The 25,793-nt window shown below is 41.1% G+C and overlaps 1 protein-coding gene across 1 annotated transcript in view; it reads right to left on the bottom strand.

Annotated features, from left to right (window-relative positions):
- Positions 1-25,793, bottom strand: part of MAST4 (microtubule associated serine/threonine kinase family member 4) — a 216,875-nt gene that overhangs the window by 114,612 nt on the left and 76,470 nt on the right. The window lies entirely within an intron of this gene.

Here is a 25,793-nt window from a genome sequence, read left to right as displayed (position 1 = left end):
TCACATAAGCTTACTTGGCATTACCAGGAGATGGAGACACGGCCATGTTGAAATTGGCATCACTGCAAACTTCTAGCCTCTCAAGCCCTTGCTTCCTAGCACTTTGCTCTAGCCCAGCAACAGGCCTGAGCCTCACAAGCCATTCTAAGAAAACTGGTATTCCAGCAGGAGCGGCACCACAGGCTGCTCTGGCCAACATCACGGCACAGGCTCTAGGACTAAGCTGCGCATTTACAACAGGCCAGCTGCATCTCATCTCCTAGCAGAGTAACAGGAATCACTCAGAGAGCAGTTTGTGCCTGATTGATACCATGAACTCTCTTCCACCCCAGCATGCCAAGGAACCTCTCTCCTCTTCAAAGCCAAGTGGGAGCACTGGCCATCCCTGCCCTAACCACTAACACCTCACGGATCAAGACGACAAACAAGCCAAACTGTCACCAGGAAAGGGGCTGTTTCTTGATTTTTCTGTGGTTATAAGGCATAGCCTCTAGGAACCTGCACATTTAGTTTTCTTCTGAAATAGTAACTGGCAAAGCAAAAGGAACAATCAGATTTCTGAAACACAAAGGGATGGAGAACTTGGGGGGGGGGRGGAACAGGGATTTTTTGGGCATGTTTCAAGTATTCTGCTGGAAAAGTTTTATACTTCTGGCATTCCTGTTTGACACTYTGTTTCATTTTTAAAAGTCTGATAAATTGCAGCTGTGAAGTAATCGCTTTAATAATATTCAAGAGTAAGCTAACACCAAAGCAAGATACTTTCCCTAGGGGAGCACCAACATTCATTGCAAAGCAATTCAGCCTGCACAGAAATGAAAACAAGTTGTATCCTGTACAGTAGAAATAATGAAGCCTCCAAAAAAGAGCCACTGCAGGGAAAGCAGACTTTCTACTATACACCTCCTCCCGCATTCCTCACTTAAAGTCTTGCAAGTCTGAAAACATTTCTTTTAAGTGCCTCCGGGCAGTTAAGCTGCTCTTTCGGCAGCTTGCAGTGCCACGCTGACATTTCTGTGCAGTAGGACAGGCTGTTATTTGCAGGGTAAGTTTCTGTTCTGCATCTATTTTTATCAAGCTGCAATAAAATGCTGCAAATGCAACACAGTGCTGCAGTGTTGGCAAGGAGCAGGGCTCAGGATTCCCATCTCAAGAATTCAGCTGCAGGATTGTTTCTCTGCAGAAACAGTTGAAATTGTCTAGGTATCTGCAGGAACTGATTGGCAGCAAAACAGAGTATGGGCTGCCACCTCATTTTGGAGAAAAAATGGATGTTAAATTCAGGATGTTTTAAATGCCACCCCACTAATTCAGATGAAGCCAGTTATGAAACCATACTACAGAAGTCTGAGCACTATGTGCTGACTGAGGCAACCGAGCCTCAGGACATTTACAATCATCACTAACAAACATGCCATCACTGTACAAGCAAAGCCTCTAGGTCAACAGGTACAGTCATCTCCACCACTAATGACTGCTGTTAACAGGTCACTTGCACGTACTGGAAACCTTGTGGTAGGACAGGGAAGGAAGACACAAGAGASTGTCCATTTCTAAGTGTATGGCAAGAGTTACGGAGAGCCGCTTGCACACTATACACTGTGGATCAGTACAAACTCAGCTATTCAAATGCTAACAACCTACTTGGCTTGGAGTGATTTCTGAAAACTGCATGCGGAGTAGTCACCTCCTTTTCACAGGGTCCCCAAATGAATCCCATTCAATCTCTCCCCCACTTACTCCAATTCCTAATTCGGATGCGAGGTATTTATGAATTGTAATTATTACATATTTTTATCACATTTTTAAATCAAAAGCCCCCCAAAGCTTATTTTCTACTGAAACCCTCTTTTCATGTTTTGCTTTCACTTCACTCTTATCTTTGAAAGAAGACACAAGCAAGTAGATGAAAAGCTCAGACCAGTTCTTTGTTATAGCACTTGTAACAGTTGAGAGAAACCAGAATTTGACTCATAGGTAAACAAAAATTTGCTCCAAAAGTAATGCCATGTTTTGTTTTCTTTTCAAAAGCAGAAAACCAGATCAYTTAACAGCTGTAAGGCAAAACTGTTCACAGATTAGCCAGTGAGCACTTAAATACATGAGGCTCCAAAATCATAAGAAAATTAGTATAATCAGTGCATCAAGTTACAGTAACAGTTAAAATTATGAAGGTATAGCTCAATGGAAAATACTTCCAGAAAACTTTCATTCTCTATTTTGCTTTAAAGATTAATAAAGCTTTTCACAAAATCTTTATTCAGATGATTTCTACAACTGCACAACTTCAGAAAATTTTAGAATTAAAAAACAACCCCACAGCCTTGTCTCCAGCCCCACAGTTCTAGTGTAACAGACCCACTCCACAATTACTGCACATGAATCAAATTCGTAACACCTTCTCACTTCCTCAAAATGGTTAGAAAGTCGAAATCACCAATCTTAAAATTTCACATTCAACAGTACATACAAATAACCCAAAAGGCCAAAAGATTTAATAAAACCAGCACACAACTGCTTGAGGAAGATCTTTATGAGAGCTCAGGGAGAAGAGATCAACAAAATGGCATTGAAAATGATTCAGACAAGCTCTCTCCTACACAGGAAAAAAAAATCATAGTTTTCAAACTACCACAGGAAATATCTGTCACAAGAACTCTTCATGGTAAGATGCATCTTATACTTTCAGAGAAAAAAAAAATCAGAGCACTACAAAGAAGTATAATCTGGTAAAACCTGAACATGCTGTTATCTATCCTTCTGAGTTGGGATATGCTGTGAAACCTGGGGGTTGGAGAGAAGGGAGAGAGGGCTGCTGCTCTTGCTTTATTTGATTTTGCAAAAAACATCCATCCTCTGAATGACATCAAGTAGCACAAACCACAAATCAAATTGCCATATTCCACATAACTTTTTCAAAGACATACACAAAAATTCAGACTTCCCCTGGTAGTGTTCAAAACTGTACTCACAAGTGAATCATTATGAGAGCAAATTAAGTTCTATTATTTACTCCGAAAGCTCCGTTCCAAATCGTGGCTGTAAAGCCTCACGCTTGGCCTCTCTGATGCCGCATYAGTGTGCCGCAAGCAGAGCTGCTCTTCCTTTGCTGCCCGCCCAACAAAACACAAGATCASGGACTCGCATTGCTGCATTTGGCCGGAGCAGCAGACAGGTGACCCATGGCCACAGATGACAGCTGACCAGCACCTGCAGTCTTCAAATTTTACGCACACTGACACCTCTGCAAGCTTTTTCAGCTGCTAATAGGTTTATACAGATATAACTGAATATCACTCAATGTAACATCAATGATGATTTCACTAGCAAAAACAGAAACACATAATCCTCTCCTCTGCTGTGACCCTACAGGGCTCTGAAAAGTTAAAAGCTTTGAAAGTATTTCAAAAGCTGATGTTGGTATAGTGATTTTAAGTACACACAGGATCAGACCTGCTTTTACATAATCACTCCTCAAAACCCAGCTTCCACCAGAAAACTTTATGCATACACAGAAGTTGCTTCTCATTTTCCAGGGAGACTCACACATCCCAACTCCCAATTGAAATGGTACTTCCTTGTAAAAATCACAAGTTTTAAAAAGAGAAAGTGTGGGAAGTATCCAAAGAAAATGTGTTTTGTATGGTTAAATAAAGGCTCAAAAAAGAGTTAAAAGAGGAGCAAGGACATAATGACAACTTTGGAGTGGAGAATCTATTTTTAGAGGAGAAGCCTAAATATTAATTCATTTCACCTTGAGAAACTTGTGCTTTACGGTAGGTGTTTATGAATGCTAATCAGATGAGACAGCAGATTTTCCTCATTTTAAACAAAAAACAAAATAGCTTGGGACAGAAATGGAGCCAAGTGATTCCTTACATCATCCATGTCCGTCCTTCTCATGACCTTGCTGCTCCAGAGCCATAGATCAATAAATGAATCCTGCAGCAAAACCTTCAGGTCAAGGTACTTTGTACTGATCTCAGGAAGCAAAGGTGGAAATAAATTTTGGTGAAAAATGTTTGCAGCAGATTCTTTTCTATTCCTGCCCTTGTTGAACATCCCTGGATAGGTCACCAGCAGCATTAAGACATGGGGAAAGGAGGCATCCTCTGAAATACACTCTGCATTTTTTAAAACCTCGTAAATCAGAGAAGTAGCAGTTCTAGAGCAGGTAATACAGAAATAAAGAAACCAGCCTAAGACAAGAAGGGTCCAAATGTAACTGCTAACTGTTCTACAAAATTCACTCTTCCTCGGGAAAACCATGTTATCCCCATCCCAGAGGGGATGCTTACACTTTCTCTCTACCATATTCATAGAATCACAGAATCAGTAAGGTTGGAAGGGACCTCTGGAGRTCATCTAGCCCAACACCCCTGCTCAGCAGGGTCACCTAGAGCATGKTAGACAGGGTTGCTTCCAGGCGGGCCTTGAATATCTCCAGAGAAGGAGACTCCACAACCTCTCTGGGCAACCTGTGCCAGTGCTCCGTCATTCTCACAGTGAAGAAATTCCCCCTCACGTTCAGGCGGAACTGCCTGTGCTTCAATTTCTGCCCATTGCCTCTTGTCCTGTCACATGGGACAACTGAAAAGAGTTTGTCCCCGTCCCCTTGATGCCCTCCCTTCAGGTACTTATATGCATGGATAAGATCCCCCCTCAGTCTTTTCCTCCCCAGCTCTCACAGTCGTTCCTCATCGGGCAGATGCTCCAGCCCTCTGATCCTCCTCACAGCCCTATCCTGGACTCTCTCCAATAGTTCCATGTCTCTCTTGCACTGGGGAGCCCAGAACTGGACACAGTACTCCAGATGAGGYCTCACCGGGGCTGAGGAGAGGGGCAGGATCACCTCCCTTGACCTGCTGGCAACACTCTTCCTAATGCAGCCCAGGACACCATTGGCCTTCTTGGCCACAGGGGCACATTGGTGGCTCACAGTCAACTTGTCCTCCACCAGCCCTCCCAGGTCTTTCTCTGCAGAGCTGCTCTCCAGAAGGTCAGCCCCCAGCTTGTACTGGTGCCTAGGGTTATTTTTCCCTAGGTGCAATATTCATGATCTGGTCTATTTAGACTACAAGCATRGACCTAGGTAACAACAAGATGACAGCTGTTGTGTATGGGCAAATCTGATGCAAGTGTGTATATTCATGATCTAGTCTATTCAGACTACACAATTAGACYAGATTTGACTATGCACAACAGCTGTCATCTTGTTGTTACCCAGATCCACGCTGGTAACTTCTGGAGCTACAGCCAGCAGCCATGTCAAAGGAGGTGCCCACGTGTTTGCAGAGAGCCAGCCCAAGCACCCATTAGCACTGCCTCCCACAAAACTGAGAACGGATCCTTTGCTCCCTCACCAGCTCCCTTCTAAAAAAGGTCATTTCAGCCACAGCAGTGATCCAACTCGACCGCAGCCATGGTATCACAAGAGCTCRCAAAGGGAAGAGGGGTAGGAGCGCAGCCGTGGGGCTGAGCAACCAGCAGCTCAACAGGTTTCAGTCCTCCGTGAGGCTGCGGGAACCCCAGGGAGCTCTGCAGTGACCAGCCCCCACCACACGCTGCCCCAGCCATTCTGGCCAACTGCCTAGGGGCACCCTGTGAAACAGAAGATGACTGTATCACACTCCTTCCTATTCCCTGCACATGCATGGAATGACATCCATGCATGACGTGCACATCCTAACAGGGACGCTGGTGTGTTTAAAAATGTCACTATTGATTTCTGTAATAGCTTATATTTTAAAGTAGCAGAAAAACAGCAAATTAAGCTTCCACTTTCCATGACATTTTTTCACATATGCACATATGCTCATGTGCAAACACAACATGGTAAAAAGCTCTTTAAACATGTTCACTTTTAGAAACAAAAACAAATCATCTACAAGATTCACTGGTTTCATTAAGGGATTCTTCAAACGCAGCATCACAGTTGCCAAAAAGTGGCCACTTCAAGCTTTCTGCCCTTATCTAATTTACTGCACAAATGTCCGGAATAAATAAATAAAAGCCCAAGCAGAGAACGTATAAGAATAGGAGGACACTGACTAAATAAATTTCAATTTCACTATTCATATTTCATATATGAATCCAAACAGTTTAAATATAGTTTCAGTAAAAATAATAAAAATTCAAAATCAAATATAAAGTAGCAAAATCTGGTATCAACTCTTCTTAAGACTTGTAATGGTTACATGTGCATATTAAATGCTCAGGTTACATTTGATAAAAACTAGGAGTGTCAACATTTTCCAGATCAAAAAAATCTAGTATTGAATACGAGCAAGTGGCTAAGAGCTCTAGGCTATCTGTGACATTGCCATATTTTTTCTTTCAATTCACTGTCATAAGATCAAATTCAGTCCACACCAGCTCTACTACTAACRACTGCTGCTGGTAACTTGCACGAAATCAGCAGATAGTATCACTCTATTTAAAATGCTCTCTTAAGTGGCACCCTCACCAGCAGGCTGAGAGAGCTGACTGCATTATCAAAAAGTGTTGTTAATAATCCTGCTTTACTGTCCTGTCAAATCAAAGCTTTACATATGCTAAACTAGATTTTCCCAAAGAAATAAGATTGTCTTTTAAAAAAATAAAAATACAAAATAGTAAGATTGGGCTTTTTTTGTTCGCCGCCTCCTCTGTTGAAGCTTTGGAACTAATATGCTCGCTCCCCCCGTGAAGGTCAGCAAGGTGCCTGTGGGCACCACGCTCAAGACGCCCGCAAGCCGGAGGCTCCCCAGCCAAGGCTTTCAGGAAGCATCACCACAATCATATTTTTGATAAACTAAGATATGCCTTTGTATCAGCTGAAACCTTCTGCCTGAGAAGGGTGATAAGGAGACTGAATTCTCTCTCTGTAGTAAGGACTTTTTTCCAGTTCTCCCTACAAGCACCGAATCCCTTTAARTTTTGTAAATGCCCAAAGGCAGAAAACAATCACAAACTACATCATCAATTTGCCAGGCACAACTCAAGCCCAGAGAGAAAACATCAGCCAGCAATCGTCTCATATTGGTCATGAGAAAGATTTAGAGCACTCAAAAGTGGCAAACAATTTTTCCACCTGGATCAACACTGCCCGTGGGCAGCAGCAGAAACTGCTACTCCTTATTACAYGGTCTGAGCTTTCCACAGACTTGCTCTAGTTCTCCTGTCCAGCAGGGGCTCTAGTAAAGCCAAAGATTCAGGAAAAAAAAAAGAAAAGAAAAAAAAATCTAATCACCTTTCCTATAATCGAGCTCAAAGATGCATACTGCTCTGTTTCTTATGTTACTACTGTCAGTTCCTTTAAACTTTTTATTAGAAGTTACAACAACTGCTCACACTTAGCATTTCTCCCCGTCATTTTCCAGTACTCCTGCCACTCCATTCCTCATCACTATCCCAAAGAACACCCACAAGTACCCTTTAAAATCTCTCAGCAGCTATGCTGAGTGATTTATGTTATTTCATCCTCCCTCTTCCCTTACAAGTCTGCTGCTCCTGTTTATATTAATTTGTGCTAAAACACTATAAACCTTTTTCCTCCAAAAGTTGAAAATTTTCAGAAGACACAAACAGCAGCTAGGAAGTTGATAGGAAATGCACGCTTCGCTGCCTGAATCTTTCCCCCTCATTCCCTCCAGGAAGCACCAGTAAAATATGGATAGCTGTCCTGTCAAAGCCAGGACCTCTGCTGCAACGCCACCGCCRCGCCGTACCAGCAGGCTCTTCTACCACAGACACTCCTGTTCACAAGATGATACAGATTGTTTTCAAATGATGTTCATCCTCAGCTGGCAAAAGGTTCCCTTTAGACTCATGCTGTATGTGACAACTACTGTAAGCAGAACTTCAACAGAAACAACCGCCTAAGGAGCAGCTGTGCCAGCCAAAGGACACCAGGGAGATGAGACAGCATGTTAGAGATACCACAGGAAAATCCTATCCGCTCACACTGCTGAAGCCCCATCCTGCTAGCGCTTCTGCATATGAACAGAAGTAGTCATGCTGAAGTAATTCCTTGCCTCCCACACACAGGAGGGGTTCACTGCTTATATATCCTAAAACCAACATGTACATTTTCCCCCACTAACCCAGGTCAACCTTAAATAATAACCAAAGCATTTGTTGTTCTGAATACCAAAAGCTCTCTACAGCTACAGCAACACACAGAACAGGTTCAGACTGAATTAAGCTTAACTTTTCAAATTTTCATTCCACAGAAAATTCAAACAGCCTGGCAGAGCTTAGACTCATTTCTTTTTAAAGGAACTTGGACATTTTGGGGGACAGTCTGGGGGAGGAGAGGCCAAAAATTTCACTCCCTCCCACTTCTTTGGAGCAACGCGAGAAGTCTGCTCCCAGGGCCCCCCACGGCCAGGCGGCGAGCTCCAGCTGGGACAGGGGGGAAACTCGGCCACAAGGCAGGGCAAGCCGAGGCCTTGGGGGTGCCGTTTTATTGCCAACGCAACCTGTGCAATCTGTGTCCTCAGCCCAGTCTGCAGGGCAAGGCRGCCACAAGGCCAGAGACATGGGTCAGTAGTTCACACAAACTGAGATATTTTCACACAGCCTTTTAATTCCTTAAAAATGCTATTTTGAAAAAGATCATTTCCCCTCCTCCCACAGGAAAAGTGATTTGTTCTGCTGTATAAATTAAAGAGGGTATTAGAAAACACTAGGGGGATTTATTGTTTATTTWTTTTATTTTAGAAATAACAATATTTCCAACCATCAAAATAAACTCCATGGAYTATACTGATTTTGCAGAGAACTCATTAGAACAGCACCACAAAGTTTTCACTGAGAAAAAAATGTATTCAGTGATTTCAACCATATTGAAAATGAACTAGATTGGGATTCTCATCACATCTCTTCCATAGTAAAACAGTAAATATGAAAAAGCATTAAAATTTTTCTTCAGAAACACATAGCAAGTGCCAAAATTATTGCTTCATTTTTCAGTGACATGTGAATCATGCCAGAAAGACTTTAAGTGTCAGTTTGTTTTTAACTTTAAAGTACACTGAAGCAGAATAACACATCCAAACAACTTCACTGCCATGCTAGATTAAAGACATGGTATCAAAGAGGCACAAACAGACCTTATTATGTAATTCAGCAAGCTGGTACAGCTCTAAAATTCCTTCATCCTCACAGTGTCAAGTGAAAGCTTTGATTGTTAGATTTTTTTTTTTAATTCATGACACAGATAACTATTAATTGATTTTGAAACTTATTTTCCTTATGGAGCAGAATCTTACTAATTCACATTTGCAAAAGATAGTTTTATTTTCTGAATTAACAAGAAATTGAAGAAAGCAAAAATTTTTCCTAGAAGATAAACATCCTTGAATAATTATTTCTTATGACAATTTCACCAGAATAGCAAGTTGTTTTTTGATCAAATAATGATTTTAATCTCATAAATACATCTTTTTGACATGTACAAAAAAAGATCCTTTTCTATAAAATCTGGACTAGGATAGAGAAGAGAATGAAAAGGATATTGTATGCATCATTTTAGGGCTTATCTAAAATGTTACTGTATTAAAAATAAGACTTAAGAATTTTCTACTCCAGAAGAAGAACAGCCCTACAGACCTATTGCAAATGACTATGTTCTTTAAATGGATGTACCTCTTGGATACTCAGCTCTCCTGGTATCTGCCCTTGCAGAACATATTACTACCTCTCGGGTAAGAAAAAATAAAAACGTGTTCAGTGAATCATCCTCACTTCTGAGCTCACATTAGACTTGCGACATGAGAGAATACAGTTCAAGATATGATCACAGGAAACAAACTATAAAATTTCAATAGCATATGATTACTGGGGGGGGGGGAAGCCAGAGTAATTGCTATTACAATTCTCTAATTACAAGCAGGTGACAAAGTACACACATATACAAGCAATCTGTCCACCGAAAATAGAACAAAAGCAATTTAAAACCACTTCAGCCCATTACACCTAGTAACAAACTGCTGTACAATTCAATGCATAAAAATGCAATATAGTTAGTGGGTATCTCTGCAACTCCAAATGAACTATGCATTAATATCTAGAATCTCCTTAATCCCTCTCAAAATACAGATTATACTGTAACTTTCCATAAAGTACTTTAACTTCAGAACAACAGCTTGTCAAGTAAAACATTTTCCTGATTGCACAGACATGTTTGATTTTAATTTTCCCCTTGAAATATGTTTTGATTGTTGGGTTTTGGATGAAAAAGAAAATATCAACAATGGAAGTTTACTCGCTTACCTCCAAAAATGAAAAGCGAACAGAGGACTGCATGGACTGCAAGGGCTTGTTGGGGTTGGGCTCAGGCTCCTTGGAGTGAGACTGAAAGTTAAAATAATGTCATCTCTAGTAAACAAAATGTTTAGGAAGAGTTGTATGTTCTAGCACAGGAGTCATGAAAAGTTTCGGTTAGACCCGAAACACTGTCCTCCTGAACGAAGCGTTTGGCAGCAGCCAGCAGTTTCTAACATATCCCTTGAAATGAAATGGATTTAAATAAAAACAAATACCAAACTCCCTTAGAAAAAAAGGAAATCTGGTGCTGGCTGTATATATTCGACTATTATCAATCACTCCAGGAACAATGTTTCCATACTTGCATACAATTCCACAGAGAGAAAACTGGTTTCAGATCTCTAAGCATTCTGTATAAAACAGGATATGCAATAGAGACACCTCCCCCTCCCCCCCTTAATCTTAGGAATTTTTAAAGCTTGTTATTTGATATGCAAATCAGTTCCACTTAAAAGAAAAAGAAAACTTTAAAAAAAAGATAACTTCAGCAGCCGCAAGAAAACTCTTGGTAAAAAAATTCCTATTTGCGAGCCTAAGACTCAGGCACTTACTAACACCTAAAAGTGACCCAGCTGGCTACTAACGTTTTTCATTCAATATGAAATGCTTAGTCACAAATATCAGGTCCTTTAGCTTCATAATCAAATGGAGATAAAAGTGAATACAAGTGACTAATCTCCAAAACAAAACAAAACATAAAAATGAAAACTTGAGTACTTGGCTTCAAAGGTGCCTTAAAAAGGCTGCTTAAAGTGCAGCTCAATTCAAAGGTCTCATAACAAAATGGTAGGCCACAGACAGACTTCACAGATGCACTTCCAAAATACACTCATGCGGTCTCATGCACTCCTCCCCATAGCATTTGTGACCCATTTTNAAAAAAAAAAAAAAAAAAAAAAAAAAAAAAAAAAAAAAAAAAAAAAAAAAAAAAAAGCAAGCATTCAATAACATGCCTCTTGTTACAATTCAGTGGAGTAATATATTGGTCTAAAACTACATATAGCGTAGCTGAACCAAGGCAGGAGCTCACAGGTAACTTCTAATATCTGCACAAAGACTTTTTCTGCCACATACAGACCCTCGCAGCCAGTCACCACTAGCACTCCTGTTCCTGTCCTGTTCCCAGTGGAGCCAAAATGGTCCATGCACAAGTACAGCCAGCTTCAACTCAAACCTAAAACAGGTTAGGGAAAACGTTTTCTGACATTGTATGTTCTTGCAATCTCTCTTTCTTAAGCGGTTCTGAYGCTTTTTTGCGCTGGAGAGGACACAGACTTTGGCAGGGAGCTGCCACGCTGCATGGAAGATGGGCTTTCTGTTAGTTCTGGCAAGGCTCCCGCGCTTGGGCCAGCGAGCCTGGCTGCTAGCTCTGCCTCTGCTGACCCCAGCAGCGGGACGCAGAAGGACACACTGAACCCAGTGCAGCAGCTGGACAGCGGCTAGTCTGACTTTAGCTGCAGATAAACTGTGCTAGCACAACAGTATTTCTGAGCTAGTAAGCTCCATTAAGAGCCAAAGGCTTACTACGTCCCTCCCAAAATGGCTATACTGAATCCAAGCTCATACCAGTCAACCTGTGCAGGTCTGCTGAGCAAGGTGGGGATTAGCTGAGCAAAGTGGRGATTAACTGATGCAGATCTCTGCGTTCACTGGTGTCCACTCTCTGTTTCACTGTACAGATCTGCCACAACACACACTGAAAAGGTCTTTGCTTGTGTATGATCAATATAGATTTGTGAGAAAGTTTAGTWTTTTTTTTTATTATTATTCTCCACTTCAGGCCTGCAGCAGCTCCACAGGCAAGTCCCGTTTGCCACCGCCTGAGAGCCTCTCCTGCCCTGCCAGGGTGCACTGGGCTGTTCCTGGGGGTGCACAGCAAGCAAAGAGAAGGGTGCAGGTGATGGAAATAGTGAACAACCTCCAGAAGGGTAAGAAACAGGAAGGCAAGCAGAAAAGAACTGCAGGTGGACAGTGAAGGACAACAGGCTGGCCAGAAGCCACCGGGCCTCAGCCACACGAGGGAAGCATTGCGGAGTATTGATGGGGGCAAGCAACCAGAGCCAGGGCAGCAAAAGGAAAGGGAGGAAAATGAGCTGCCACTGAAGGAGACAGTTATACTACCTTCAGACCCTAATCAAAAATGAGATTCTTAAGTCACCATCTTCCCTTTGCTGTGAGCAAATCGCAGTGACAGTAAGTGGCAAAGCATGTTCCCCCCCCCCCCCCGGTTGGCTGGCATATACAGAGCAGGTGGAAATCTTACACCTGCTAGTAGTAGCTACTCAAGTATTATTCCTCATGTTCATTACTGTAACGCTAAAGTCTCCACTATGGAGCAGGCTCTCAGGGCGCTCAACATCAGACGTGCTTGTGCTACGCATCTACAGATTCACATCAACTGATGACACAGGAGTGTTAATCCAGCTCTGAAAAAACAAAGCTGAAAAGCAAGCTCTAAGACCTAAAAATTACATGCAAAAGCCTGTTAAAACAAATTATCACAGTGCATATGCACAAGGCTGACAGGCAGCCTTAATTCTCACATTTACTAAATTTGGAATGCTTCATTTTAGATTCTTAATATTCTTTGAAAGAGCTTTCTGCAAGTAATGAATATCAAGTAGACAGACTGTAATAATTTCTCAGCAATACAATGGAATTCTAGTCCCAACATTTAAATTTTATTGAAAGAAAACTGATGAGAAACCAYGTTTGAAGAATGTTTGAAGGAATAAGTTTTTACATAGATAGATAGATTTGCTTTTACAGATAAAGTAGGAATTTGAGATGACTTCTGCTTTGATTCAACTTTGACACATCAGGAAAGACCAATTTTATGGGAATCATTAAGTAGCAGCAATCAAAACAGGGTGTTTTCTTTTCTTTGCACACAAATGGGAGTTTAAAAAGTAAAAAGCGATGGCCAAAAAAGGCCTAATATAAATACGTAAAAAAATTAAAATATATGAATGATTTGCATCTGCACGATGTTTTAGCAAAAATAGTTAGCAATATTGAAATGAAATATAATTATTTTAATCAGTATTTAAATATTTTAGAAATATGACAATACAACTGTAATTATTTCGGGTTACTAGGAAAAACGATAACCATGAAAAAGAGATTGCCTTATATTTACAAAAAAACATATCTGCTGAAAAACAGTAACATGAATCATTTCTCATCCTTTGCAGTTACTGATGTTATTCTGATTTGATGATTGCATAATTCTATGAAGACTGACTTAAAAATATTTAAATTGCCACATCTTAAAACGAGTACAATTATCAATTATTCATGGAAACCATTTTAATGAGCTCCCTGATAAGACCCTCCTCCRAAACTCATGAGAAATTAGCAATGCTATTTTTTTAGAATAATATCTGCAGTTTAATGTGCTCACAGATAACATATGCTGCTCTAAATAAAAGACGACAGACTGAAATGCAGAATTTCTATGACAAGCACAATTGTGAGGTACCCAATATAACGTCTACACTTGTTCCCTGGAATAAAGTGCTCTGTCACCTTCATGTGATTGTTAGAATAAATTATTTGCTACACTGCACACTTATCTATAGCCTTCTCTTTAAAACATGGCAGATGTCAGAGATGATACCTTCCATAGCTAAATAACTTTACCGCAGGCATTTGCGGCACTCTTTTTTTTTTTTTCTTCTACAGCAAGAATGGGGAAGTCCCAGGGAATACTAAAGGATCTGACGTAACCATGTCTATTTACCTAGATAAAATTAGCAAGTTCTCAGWGTGTCAGCTACATGCATACATACATGTCTGACAGGTCAACGTTAAATATAGGTATGCATGTACAGAAATAAATATTTGGCTTTGACTAACAAATCTTGGGCAAATATATGCTGCCATATACAAATAAAAAGCTCTACTTTTTATCACTATACATCAAAATTATTTATTTTCATGTAGTTACACTCTAAATTGCTGGAAGCACACAAATGAGTTAATCAGCTTTAAGAAAATACCAAGTAAACATCTGCTAAACTAGGTAAACATACTTACTGCAGAGACTATCAGGAATCCTCCAAAATGTAAATACGGTTCATTAATGTAATTACATATGTAAAATATAGATCGTTCCTGACAGATTTTTACAAATATCATTTCTATAATGCTTTAATCTCTTGCRGTGCTCTCTATTATTCAGCAGAGAGACAGGTCTTTCTAAAAGGCTGCAGTGGGATAAACAGGCACAGAGAGGTGGAGAGGAAGACAGACAGCATGGCCTACTGACAGATTCCTGCACTAGGAGCTGATAGGATGCCTCATGCACTGACATTCAGAAACTTTAAATACGCAGAAATGCTTTCTTTCCAAACATACTGCAATATTCCGGCTCCAGGCTTGCACATTTGCTGAAACTAACTGCAATGCATTTGGAATGTGTTCCTTCAACGTAAAACTGCAGCGCTCCGAGACTGTCAGCACAAACATATGTTAAACGGCTCCCATTTGCACGAAAGCTAGCATCATGCAGAAACCATTGAAATATTAAAGACAGACAATACTTACTCCAAGGTCAGCCCCGGAATTTGTAGCCTTTCCCGCTGGGCTTTCATGGCTGTTGTGTGCTAGCACACCCTGTTGTCACCATGGCACACACTCAGTGGCAGCATTCTGGCGGTGACAGTGAGCCAAAGGAGCCACTATAAAGGAAGGGACTAACGATCTCCTAGGGGCGGGGGGAGCACCGCAACTTTGGGTCCTTCCGCCTCGAGCTGTCACCGAGAGCTGTCAGCTGCCTTTTGCGGGTTAACGGCAACGCACGCTGCGCTGGTTTTGTGAAGCGGCCGCAGTCTTCCTTTCTGCACATCGAGTAATTCATTCCGCATCTTCTGAAAAGGCTTTCACCTCCCCGACGCGCGCAGGCTTTACACCTCGGAGGAACCGGGAGTCCCCCTCACTACGCTGACTGACAGCGCGAAAAAAAAGACAAATGTACGCTTAGACAGTTTCACTCACCACCCCCTCTGATCCTGTCGAATAGAATTTAGCCATCTTGTTTAAGTCGCATTATCCCTTTCCTCAGTAAATAGACATTCAGTTTCTGCAGTAATAGAACAGCAAATTGCTGAATGAAAAATACTCTCTTCCTCTTTAACATGGAAAATTATTACTAAGATTTGAGAAACAAATATATTATTATAACAACAATGTTGATAGAAAAGGAAAAGTTAATGTTCTGTTCTGACTGTATTGAATGTTAAAGGAAAATGACCTAGAGATCTTATTACAGATAGGAGCCAGACCTGGAAACTGCAGAAAAAAGGTCCAGCAACGTCAAGTCTACCTTTTTAATAYGAACTTCACTTAGAAAGTAAAGCAGTATACAACAGCTTATAAGGCAGTTTTAGACCAGTGATGCTGCATAGGATGCTGATTTTAATTTAATTCTACTCCCTTCTTTTTATATAGTCTTAGTCTGAGTTTACCTTTTTAATAAACAAAAAAATAAAACAAATTGTTCCAGAAGGACTAGCATTTTTTAAAGCTCTATAAAACATCAAGAAAAGCAAATGTGGTGAGCACATATTTACTTTAACTAATTTAAGAGCCAGAATATTTTATCTCACCCCTAATAATTTTCCTACGCAGCTCTAATTTGTACCTCTTGTACATTATGGTAAGATCAATCACATGATTTTTTTCACCCTGCAAGATTTCTAGCCCTGTTCCAGGCATGAAACACTCCACAGAGCAGCCAAAGTTCAGAACCAAATGAAACTGCTGCTTTTTGGACCTCTGGCTCATTTTTAGAAGGAATTAGGAAGTTTGCTGGAACAGAACCATGGGTTTCAGAAACCGAGGGAGATTTCTTGGTTAAGGAAGTTAAATGGCACATGGTGAACTGCATTGCATTGCGGAAAAGGCAGGCAAAGCCCAGGCCCCACGGGGACCCAGAGCCAGGAGACGCCGGCGCTGTCCCCGTGCGCCGGCTCGTGCACCTCTCCCGCACGCTTGGGCAGCAGGCGGCACGTCCATTCAGGCTGGCTTCCAGTCTCGCTTCCCAAGAATGGAGAGGCCACAGCACTGTATTTCCCCCCGCCCTCTCGATAACAGCTATAGGCAGAAATATTAATTATTCTTTGCTAATTAACCTTATTGCTAGAAAAGCTTGGAATTTTTTTAATGAAACATTAGTTCAAGGTGACATTCAGATTTTCTGTAGGAATTATATTTCAAGCTAATGTGCTAGGAAGAGCGCCCTAAGGGATGTTTGTTGCACTTTAAAGAAACAAATACTAGACATTACATAAGTGTTTGCCACTTACTTTTTAACGGTAACATCAGAAATATGTGAATTGCTGCACTGTGGGAGGCAGCACAGCTCCCTAGCTCAGAAGAGCTCAGTGTTTCGAGCACAGAGTAAAAGGTAATCATTATATTCTTTTTCTCTATTCATTTTTCTATTAGAAAATATTTTTAAGTAACATATTACCCTGAGTATTCATGGCACAAGATACTAGAAATAAAACTGAAGGATACCAAACTTGGGCCCTAGCAAGCACGGCTAAACTGAGCATCCTACAAATAATCTTAGGAGGTTCTAAATTTTTCTACCATCAGGGGGAGGGGAGAGAAAAGTATCAGATCTAAGAGAATAAATTCAAGATCGCAAACTGGCTCGGGTATGTGCACAGATCTTCAAGGTCAAATAGATTAGGAAGATGCCCAACTCCAACTGTGTCTTGCAAAACATTCTTCAAGTTCTACTCAAAAGACAACAAAACATTTTTAAACAATATTCTCAAGCTTGAAATGAAGTTTAGAAGCATCAGATGCCCAGACAGCTTCAGCCTTGAAGCCATCAGGTGAAGCTGTCCATGCCCCCAGTTTTTCTTCCACGAGCCAGTTTGGAGGCAGGCATTTAAGAGCAGAGATAGGGGTGGCATAATGCAAGACTGCCACAGATTGTGTTTTTCCCGTAACTGCTAAGAATGGTCAGTTCAGTACCTCACAAACAGGCTCTGGTTGTGTTTAATTCCTCTGATAAAGTTTCTTTAGTACATCCTGCTTCCTCTGCTGCTGAATGGGGCTGGTCTTGATGAACAAGTCTCAACAAGGAGTGAAAGTTTCTGCGGGGAAGCCGTGACGGCGTGCCCCAGGCGCACGCAGCCCGGCAGAGCGGGCACGCCGCCRCAGAGGCGTGCTGCCCTTCCGCTGCCTACCTCAGCGCGTCCGCGCGCGGGCAGGCCTACCAACCACTTTGGGGTACACCAAAGTACTTAGCTTTTGCCGTGTAAAGCTGTTAAATTTTCACTGACATCCTAAACCCCCTAACAGGATAGACAGCTCCATTCAATCAGGACAGAACCACAACCATTTCCATAAGCAAAACAGCAAAAGTACTAGTTGGGAAGTGCAGCTTGCCTCAAAAGCATGATGTGAATTTTAAAAGCTACTCCTATAAAGCCAATTTTAATATTATTAGGGTGACATGAGGTGGCCAGCCACAAGCAGGGTGTGAGTTTACTGAATCTGAAGCACTACCGAGAGGAAAAAGCACGCAAAAGTTTGTCACAAATGCTGCTTAATGGTGTGAAACACTTAGGCAATAGGTACATTTTACTCAGTACTGCCAGTAAACCAAGACTACAAGAGAAAGAGCAGGACTGGCAATTGAACACAGCAGTTTAAACCATAACCAACCGCCTATAAAGGCTATTTTGAGACCATGATAAATCAACCTCCTTGCAGAGCTAATTCATGCAGGCACTTTACATCACATTAATGGTAGATAATGCTGAACTGAGATTACGCTATAGTGTGACTCTGAAAAATCTTCTATGCATTCTTGCCTTATTCAGGGAAAAGTTCAGAAAATCAAGATTTACTGAGAAACAATACATACATACATAGCAGGAGATCAAATTCTGCCCACAGTTACATTCATGCAGCTTCTGCAGGAGGAAATGGGAACTATTTACACACATCTGGGGGCAAAAATTAGCAGCAGTTGTATGAAATCTGGCAAGTGAAAGCTGACTTCAATTTAGTCAAAGCAATTGTTTGCACTTAATTTCAGATTGCTTATATTTGAGTCAATCTCATCAATATATAGTTGAAGCAGCAAGTGGAAGTTAGAAAGAAGGCTCATTGTACTGCAAAAGAAGTCTTGTTCATTCACTTAAAGTAACTGCAGTTTATTCCCAGGATAAGTAACATTCATTATACTTGCAAAGACCAGAATAACATCACTGTCTCAAAGGCAATGATTTAACCGATTTCTTGGACTTCGGTATCATCCCTGAAATAGGTGTCATGAATGTTATTCTACTGATAAAAACCAATCCTAGTAGTTTAGCACTGTGCAGCATTACTTACTATGAAAGATTAGACTATCACAGATACTGCAATATTATGTTAAATAGTTTAATTTATCATTAATGAGATTTACCTTGAAAACTGCAGCATTCATAGGCTAAAATGCCTGGACATTCTCCTTAGGGCTCTATTGTAATACAGCTATTGGAAAGAATTTTTTTTTCTTGTCAAAAAGGTGTTGTTTCACAAGGAGGAGTGTTCTGTTAGCAACTTGGTGAAGACTGGAGACATCCATTCTAGATACTAAATAAAAAAAGTTCTGGTACGTAAAAGGAACGAAGTTATCAGCTATTTCAGGTTTGCACATTATATTCTTCTAACCCTATGAGGCATCAAGGTACTACACAAAGCAAAGGATAAGTAACATTTTACACAGCTCAAGAAGATGGGAAAATGAGGAAAACATAATTCCATGAGACAAACAAGTTCAAATAGGCAGGAAGTCAATTTCCTGAAGAACTCCCTTCAGTTCTTAACTGTTTTCCCCCCACACAGGAGACACGCTGATCTCCACAATAGTGTAATCCATCCTCCATTCTGGTTCATCTCTCTTTTAATGTTACACACTGATCTGCAATTTAAAATGTTCTTTTCATTTAGATTAACCTGAAAATATTGATAAATTTTGCCTACATTGACACAAATTTGATCGAAAAGATTTCTCATACAGAAAGAACAACCTCAAACAAAAGGTCAGAAATAGGCCTAACGGAGCATGTTTAAGAATTGTATTCCTTTGCAAATGTAAACGCCAGTCTCCCCTTTCTCTAGAGAATAAAAATCAAATTTAAGTAGTGAAATATAAGAACACATCTCAAATTAGTCATTTAAATCCCTACTGGTTTTCCTCTGGGTTTAGTAATCTACCTCAGATAACTGCTTAAAAACCAAAACCAACACCAACAAAAAGCACCATAGAAGATTTTAGTTAATTAAAACAAACTTGAAAGAATTTTCTTCCCTACTATAGTCCTCAGTTTAACAGTCTACATTTTCTAAGTCCTCTTCTTCTTCAGTTGTTAAGCATATATTTGCTTTTCCCTTAAATGATGGTAAAGCATGATAGTATCATTGACAGTGCAGGTGCCTCTGCTTTTCATTACTCAAATACTTAGCAACAGTTGTGCCAAGACACTAAGCAAGTGAGTGTACCCTTCAGCTCTGCATACACATTTGGCTCAACTATTTTCCAAAGGTACACAAGAGTTAGTGAACAACTCACAACAGCCAGTGACGATGGATCCTTCCCTTCTGTGACCATCCRTAAACCAAAGATCACTGAATCTGAATTTGTGTTACCTATTTGCTTAGCATACCAGTTCAGCTATTCACGCAGTCCAGACTCAGTTTGTTTAGCAACACTTATGTAGATGTATAGTGCTCCTTTCCCCCCTCAAACTAGAATTCTGTCTTGGAATTATGACAGAAATTATTTACTTGTTAAATACAGCCATTATTCAGTGAACAGAGGACTACAGAACACCAAAGCTGTAATAWCAGTTTTGAAGTGAGCTGGGATTTATCCCTGATTTTCCTTCTATAACATTCTCAATCTGTAAGTTAAGGACAGCATATACTTATCTTACAAGGATGCTGTAACATTTAGTTGCACACTATGCTTTGGAGATAAAAAGCAATGAAAAGGTTTGAATTTATTAATAGATTTAAATTTTTGGCACAGACAAAACTTCAGACTGACAATTTATTTAGCATATTTTATTGACTTACTTTTGCAATGGTTACATTGCAAAATTAATAAAAACAAGATTTTGAAAATGAAAGTCATGTTGTCCTCATTATCCTGGCATTCTCAGTTACCTACTTGGCCTTTGGGCCTTTCTTCCTCTTCAGGGAAAAAAACACAYATATATATATATYTTAAATAGAGATGGAATTAATTCKGTTTATCACAGACTTCACACTGCAGAGTCTGACTCAGTCACTTGTGGAATTATCAAACACCACTGGTCAGAGAATGGCTTCAAAAAGTCAGTGACAGAAACAAATGTTTCTGTTCACATTTCCTGTGCAAGTCAAGTTATTGATTTCTTATACTTAAAAGGAAAAGTTAAAATTCTTACTTTCCAGTTTTCAAGAGTTTTTCATTGAATTCCCCCCCATCTCCTTGGTGCTTTATTCAAGGCACTGCCAATATTGCTGAGATTCTTCCCAGCAGGCCTATCAGATGATAGCTTGAAATTTATCATTCTGAACCTGAACAGTACTCCCAATAAAATGATCTCTAAGTRAAATGCATTTATTTCAAGTGACAACTATCAGCAATATTCATCTATGAAAATCAGCTGTGTATGCTTACCAAACAGTTATTCGAGTTACTGCATGACAGTTACACATTTGTAACTGAGAAGTGCTGCTCAGGGACAATTTTCTCTCAGTTTAGTATCATACTGCACAATTTGCAAGCATGAGAAAGCATCTGGTATATTAACAATGCCCTTTTTTATACAAAGTAGCACCATCTCCCGCATGTGATACTGCATTCTGTCTTCTGGCATCAATGGGAAAATAGGATCAGCTTCCAGTACCTTTCCTTGTTCAAGTGCCTGCCTTCTTTCCTTGCTATATTCAAAACAGCTTTGTGAAATTCTCTCAGAAGTACAGAAGAGAAAAATTCTGACATCAAATTCAACGTTCACACCTGGGGCACTGTATAATTCTCTAAAAGGTGCAATGCAAAGTTACAACTCAAAATCATTCAAGGTCCTGATAGCTGTTTCATTGCTAACTTTGTGGTTTTGAAGTAAGTTTTAGCAAGAATGATGTAGAAGCAATAGAGTACAATACTGCTTCTTGGTGTCAGTGAGAAGCACACAAAATATAGCACTAAGGAACCGGAAAAACCCAAGCCCAACCTATTTTTTTGCATTCTTTCCAACACAATGTGTCTGTAGTTGAAAGAGGATTTTGAAATATGAATCTATCAGTCTGTTACCTCCTCCGGCTGAAGTCAACAAACTGACTTTACTTGCAGCTTGTGTATCAACACAATGCCTATAAAACAAACCTCATGCTTCAGCTAGCTGCCGGAAAGGGTCAAGAAATATTTTTCCTATTGATGTATAGGTCAGGTTGACTCTTGCTTGTTTTGTCATTTACCGCCTACTTTCTTCAGAAGCACTTGAGATTGGCCGCAACTAAGGCAGCAATACCAGATGGTATAAAAAAATCCTTGTTCTTAGATCCCTGTCAGATACGTCTTGCTCATATGCTCAGGCTCAAAACAATTGCCCAATTTGCAATGGCAARGAATTTCGGTCAGATTATATGAGGTATTGGCGGGGTGGGGAGGTGTCTTTTGTCTGTCTGRGGCTCTAGGGGAGGGAGGGGAAGAGGGTGAGGATGATGGAGGAGGGTGTTCACTGCTCTAGGTACTCAAGGGCTCAGTTTGCACCACAGGCTTGGCACAGCATGCCCAACTAAAGTACCTACTGCTGTGGGGTCCTCAGACCTCAGCATAACTGGGCTCTTCCTTGGGTCTCTGCCTGCAACATAAAACAGCTTAGAGCAAAACTTTTCAACCTTTGGAGCACCCAAATCTTCCAGGGCAGGGGAACTACCATTTTGTAGCCCACAACATACAGAAAGCAAGGCTGCATGACCATTTCCAGCCTTAAACTCTGCAAAGTTTCAGCAGCATGGAAAGACACAGGCATGCCCATAAATCTGACACTAAAACTAGTTTACAGTAATGTGTTTTATTAATGTGTTACTGTAATAAATGCCCAGGTGGTCTTACTAAACAACTAACAAGCATTGCTGTGGAGAAAAATGCAGTTATCTGCCATCACATAAACCAGAGGCAAAGCTGAGTCCCCAGCCCCCCACCACTCTACTAATACTACTGCAACTGAAAGAAAAGGCAGACAACCCTGCAATAGTTTCAAGTGCGAGCCAGGTACACAAAAGTGCAGTACAACTGCCAGGAGTGACCTAGGATAGATTTTAAGGCTTGTGTCTATCCTCACAGCCCTGAACAGCTGCCTCCTATCAGATGAGCACTCTCCTAACTTCACTCATACTACTTTTCCTCAGTGTGACACCACCATAAATAAGCCAAACAATCAATCACGGACACCATGGACATCATTCAAAATAAACAGCTGAGTAACTCTGTGATTGCATAGTTAGGTAGTATTTTTACCTTAGGCCTTCCTCTTGAATCCCAGTTCTCTACTAAAACTTTCCATTAGGAGACATTGGTGGATGAAACCTAGCAGGCAAACTTCCACAGTTTTTGTTGGCTGGAAACTTGAGAGAGTTGCCTCTTTCACCAGTGAGCTTCAAGTTCTCATTGCCTRCCTGAACTTCCTTCGATCTTTGCTTTCAGACTACTGCCTACTCACAAAAAATAACATCTCACCCACATAAAACTGGTCATCAGTTATGACTGTCCTGAATGAGCACTATCAGGCTCATTCATGAAATAAGGGCTGTAAAGTATGGGCCAATTCAGAAACCAAAATAGTTAAATACATTGCCTAGTTTCCACCTAAGGTTCTGCTGTTACTTTGTAAGCAAGGGCAGTGGAGCCTCGTATTCCAGTCAAGTACAAAGAAAAGATGTAGGAGGGGGGCAGAAATCAGGTTACATTCTCAAAACAACACAGAAGACCTAAACAATCTTCTTCTGTCTAGTTCATCTTTGTCTGGTTAATTGAACCTAAGCTTTCTGAACCAGCTACAAATATACTTAACTAATAACTGCTATAATAAAAGTTTCTACAAAACTCTGGCAAACCAACTGGCATCAAATTTACTGACATCTTTCTCACTGTAGGTTTTCACTACTCACTCGTCTCTAGGAAAAAAACACACAACCTGCAGGCGCAAGCACTGGCTTCACTGTAGACTATGACTGGCTTTTTTGTAATTCTGTGTCTATTAGCAAATAGTATGGTGTAATAGGAGAGAATCAACAGATTGAAGCTTTTTTTTTTTTCCTGCTTACACACTTTTTGTCCCAGCTAATCAAAAGTACCATGCCTGGGATTCGAACTTGGACTGATGGGACTGCAGTCCCTGGGCTGACCGGTGCTGGACAAAAAATTTTTGGATACAGAGGGTAATACTCGAAGCCTGCTGCCATAAACTGGTGCCATGAATTCATCATCAGATGAACTTTCAGGAGCCAACATTTGCATTCAAGTGAGTATTAGCCAGTAGAGATCTGTAACCCTGTATTTCCTACCAGTGGCTTGAAAAGCTTGGAATGGATAAGTGAACCACAGACTTTGAGGTCCTCCACCCACTCTAGCTCTAGATCATTGGGGGAGACATCAATGATACATCCAGGGCATTCAGTCCCCAAAAGTTTGAAAACTGTGGGTGGGATCCCACATTTCAACCCAGTGCCCATCCCAGGTGGTTACAACTACCTACGCTGCAAAGAACTACCATTCAGGTGGCCTAGAGGCTTTTCTGGATTACCAGAGCAGACTTAAAAACTGCCTTGAGAAAGCTTCGCCAGTCCTTAATTCCARTCTCTGTCTCAAAGGGGACACTGGCATCTTCTTTCTCAGTAGAAGCAAGACAATTCACAGCATGTGCATGTGTGCCCCCTGTGCTGCATGTGTGGATGAAGCATGTGCCTGGTTTAATCACACTTGTACCACATGCTGCGTTGAAGTGGAATGTGTGTCTGGCTGGCTGACTGCAAAATAGCACCATGTAACAAAGGGAAAAAAGCATTTCCAATGCCTACATGCCCTGCACAGCCTTCACAAAGGTACAGATGAGCATTTCCATTCAGGCTAGAACAGCAAGAACTAGTTTCTTTGGCAGCTGCACGTTCAGCCACCTGCACGTGTCTGGGGAACCTGGGATAGCCTATTTGTCTTGGATGCTGTTTGCCTTCATTGCCTAGCGGCATGGCCACTCTAAGCACTCATGAGTGAACCAACAGGGACAGGAGGAAATGTGATTATATGCAATTACACTGCCTTCTGCGCTGTGGCAACCAACATGCAATGAATGCAAAGCAACCAACTCCCAAAACCTGTGTCAGCCTTCTAGCCCCTACACTTGCTCCCCCATGGCATTTCATTTGCCATTCTTCTCAGGTAAGCATGCCTCTGCTACATATTCACTTATTCCCAGGATTCCTTTTGACCTTTTCACATGCCTGTGAGAGCTGTCACAACAGACCTCAGTAAACCTCACAGGTATAAGCTTGACTGCCTTGCTAGGGAAAAACGTGACGGACAAGCAGAAGCACAATATTTTGGAGAGAGGATGAAAGGACAGAAATGATCTGTTCACTCCCGTTATTAGGTGATGGCAGAGGAACAGGGCACACAACAGCAGGAAAGCATGCCAATGCCTGTGTTAGCTGCTGCCACAACTCAAGGAATCAAGGTTTATTACAGTTTAAAGAGGCAGAGCCAGCTGATTAGATCTTGCAGAATAGAAAGGTATCCTTCTAAGAAACCTTTGCTTGCAAAAAAATGCAGAAGAGCTCCATCCTGCCCCTGCCTCCTTCCCTTTCCTTTTCATCCCTCCATAAAAAATTGCTACACCAAAAGCAGGCTTTTGGCTGAAGTACCCTATTCGGGGTTTCCACAACCTTCAGGCTCATAATAAGCCATCAACTCCAACTAGATATTTTAGGCAAAGGCAGAGGTGGTGACAGAAGCCAAAATAGCCACTGCCACAAACATCATACAATGTGTCCACAAGGGACTGGTGAACAACAAGAAACAGCCACTGTGACAGGAGAGGTCCTGGCAACCACCATAGGGTGCCTCGAGCTGCCACTTGACATCCCAGTTGCTTTAGATCCACCTTAAAAGCATATTTGTGGATTACAGATGCATCTCTCCTGAAAATCAAACCAACTATCCCATTTCTACAACTCTTCCTGCAGCTGGTTCACCCACTGCTGCCCAGAAGTACAGGGTAGACACTTCAGAAGATGACGTGTCAAGGATTGGTAGTGTCTCCCACTCTGTTCAAGAGCTTTGCCAGTAAGGATAGGCCTGATTTGCTGCTCCTCCAAGATCTAGTTGTTGTTCCTGGACCTCCAGAAGGAAGCTTTCATCTTCAGATATTTTGTTATTGCCAGCCTCTCATACCCAGCAGCAACCTCCTGATACTGACAATAAA

This window comes from Rhea americana, unplaced genomic scaffold (genome assembly GCF_003343005.1).
Source record: "Rhea americana isolate MKP2758 unplaced genomic scaffold, rheAme1 scaffold_77, whole genome shotgun sequence".
Taxonomy (NCBI): domain Eukaryota; kingdom Metazoa; phylum Chordata; class Aves; order Rheiformes; family Rheidae; genus Rhea; species Rhea americana.
The sequence above is the reverse complement of the archived record's forward strand: the minus strand, read 5'-3'. Positions and strand labels throughout refer to the sequence as shown.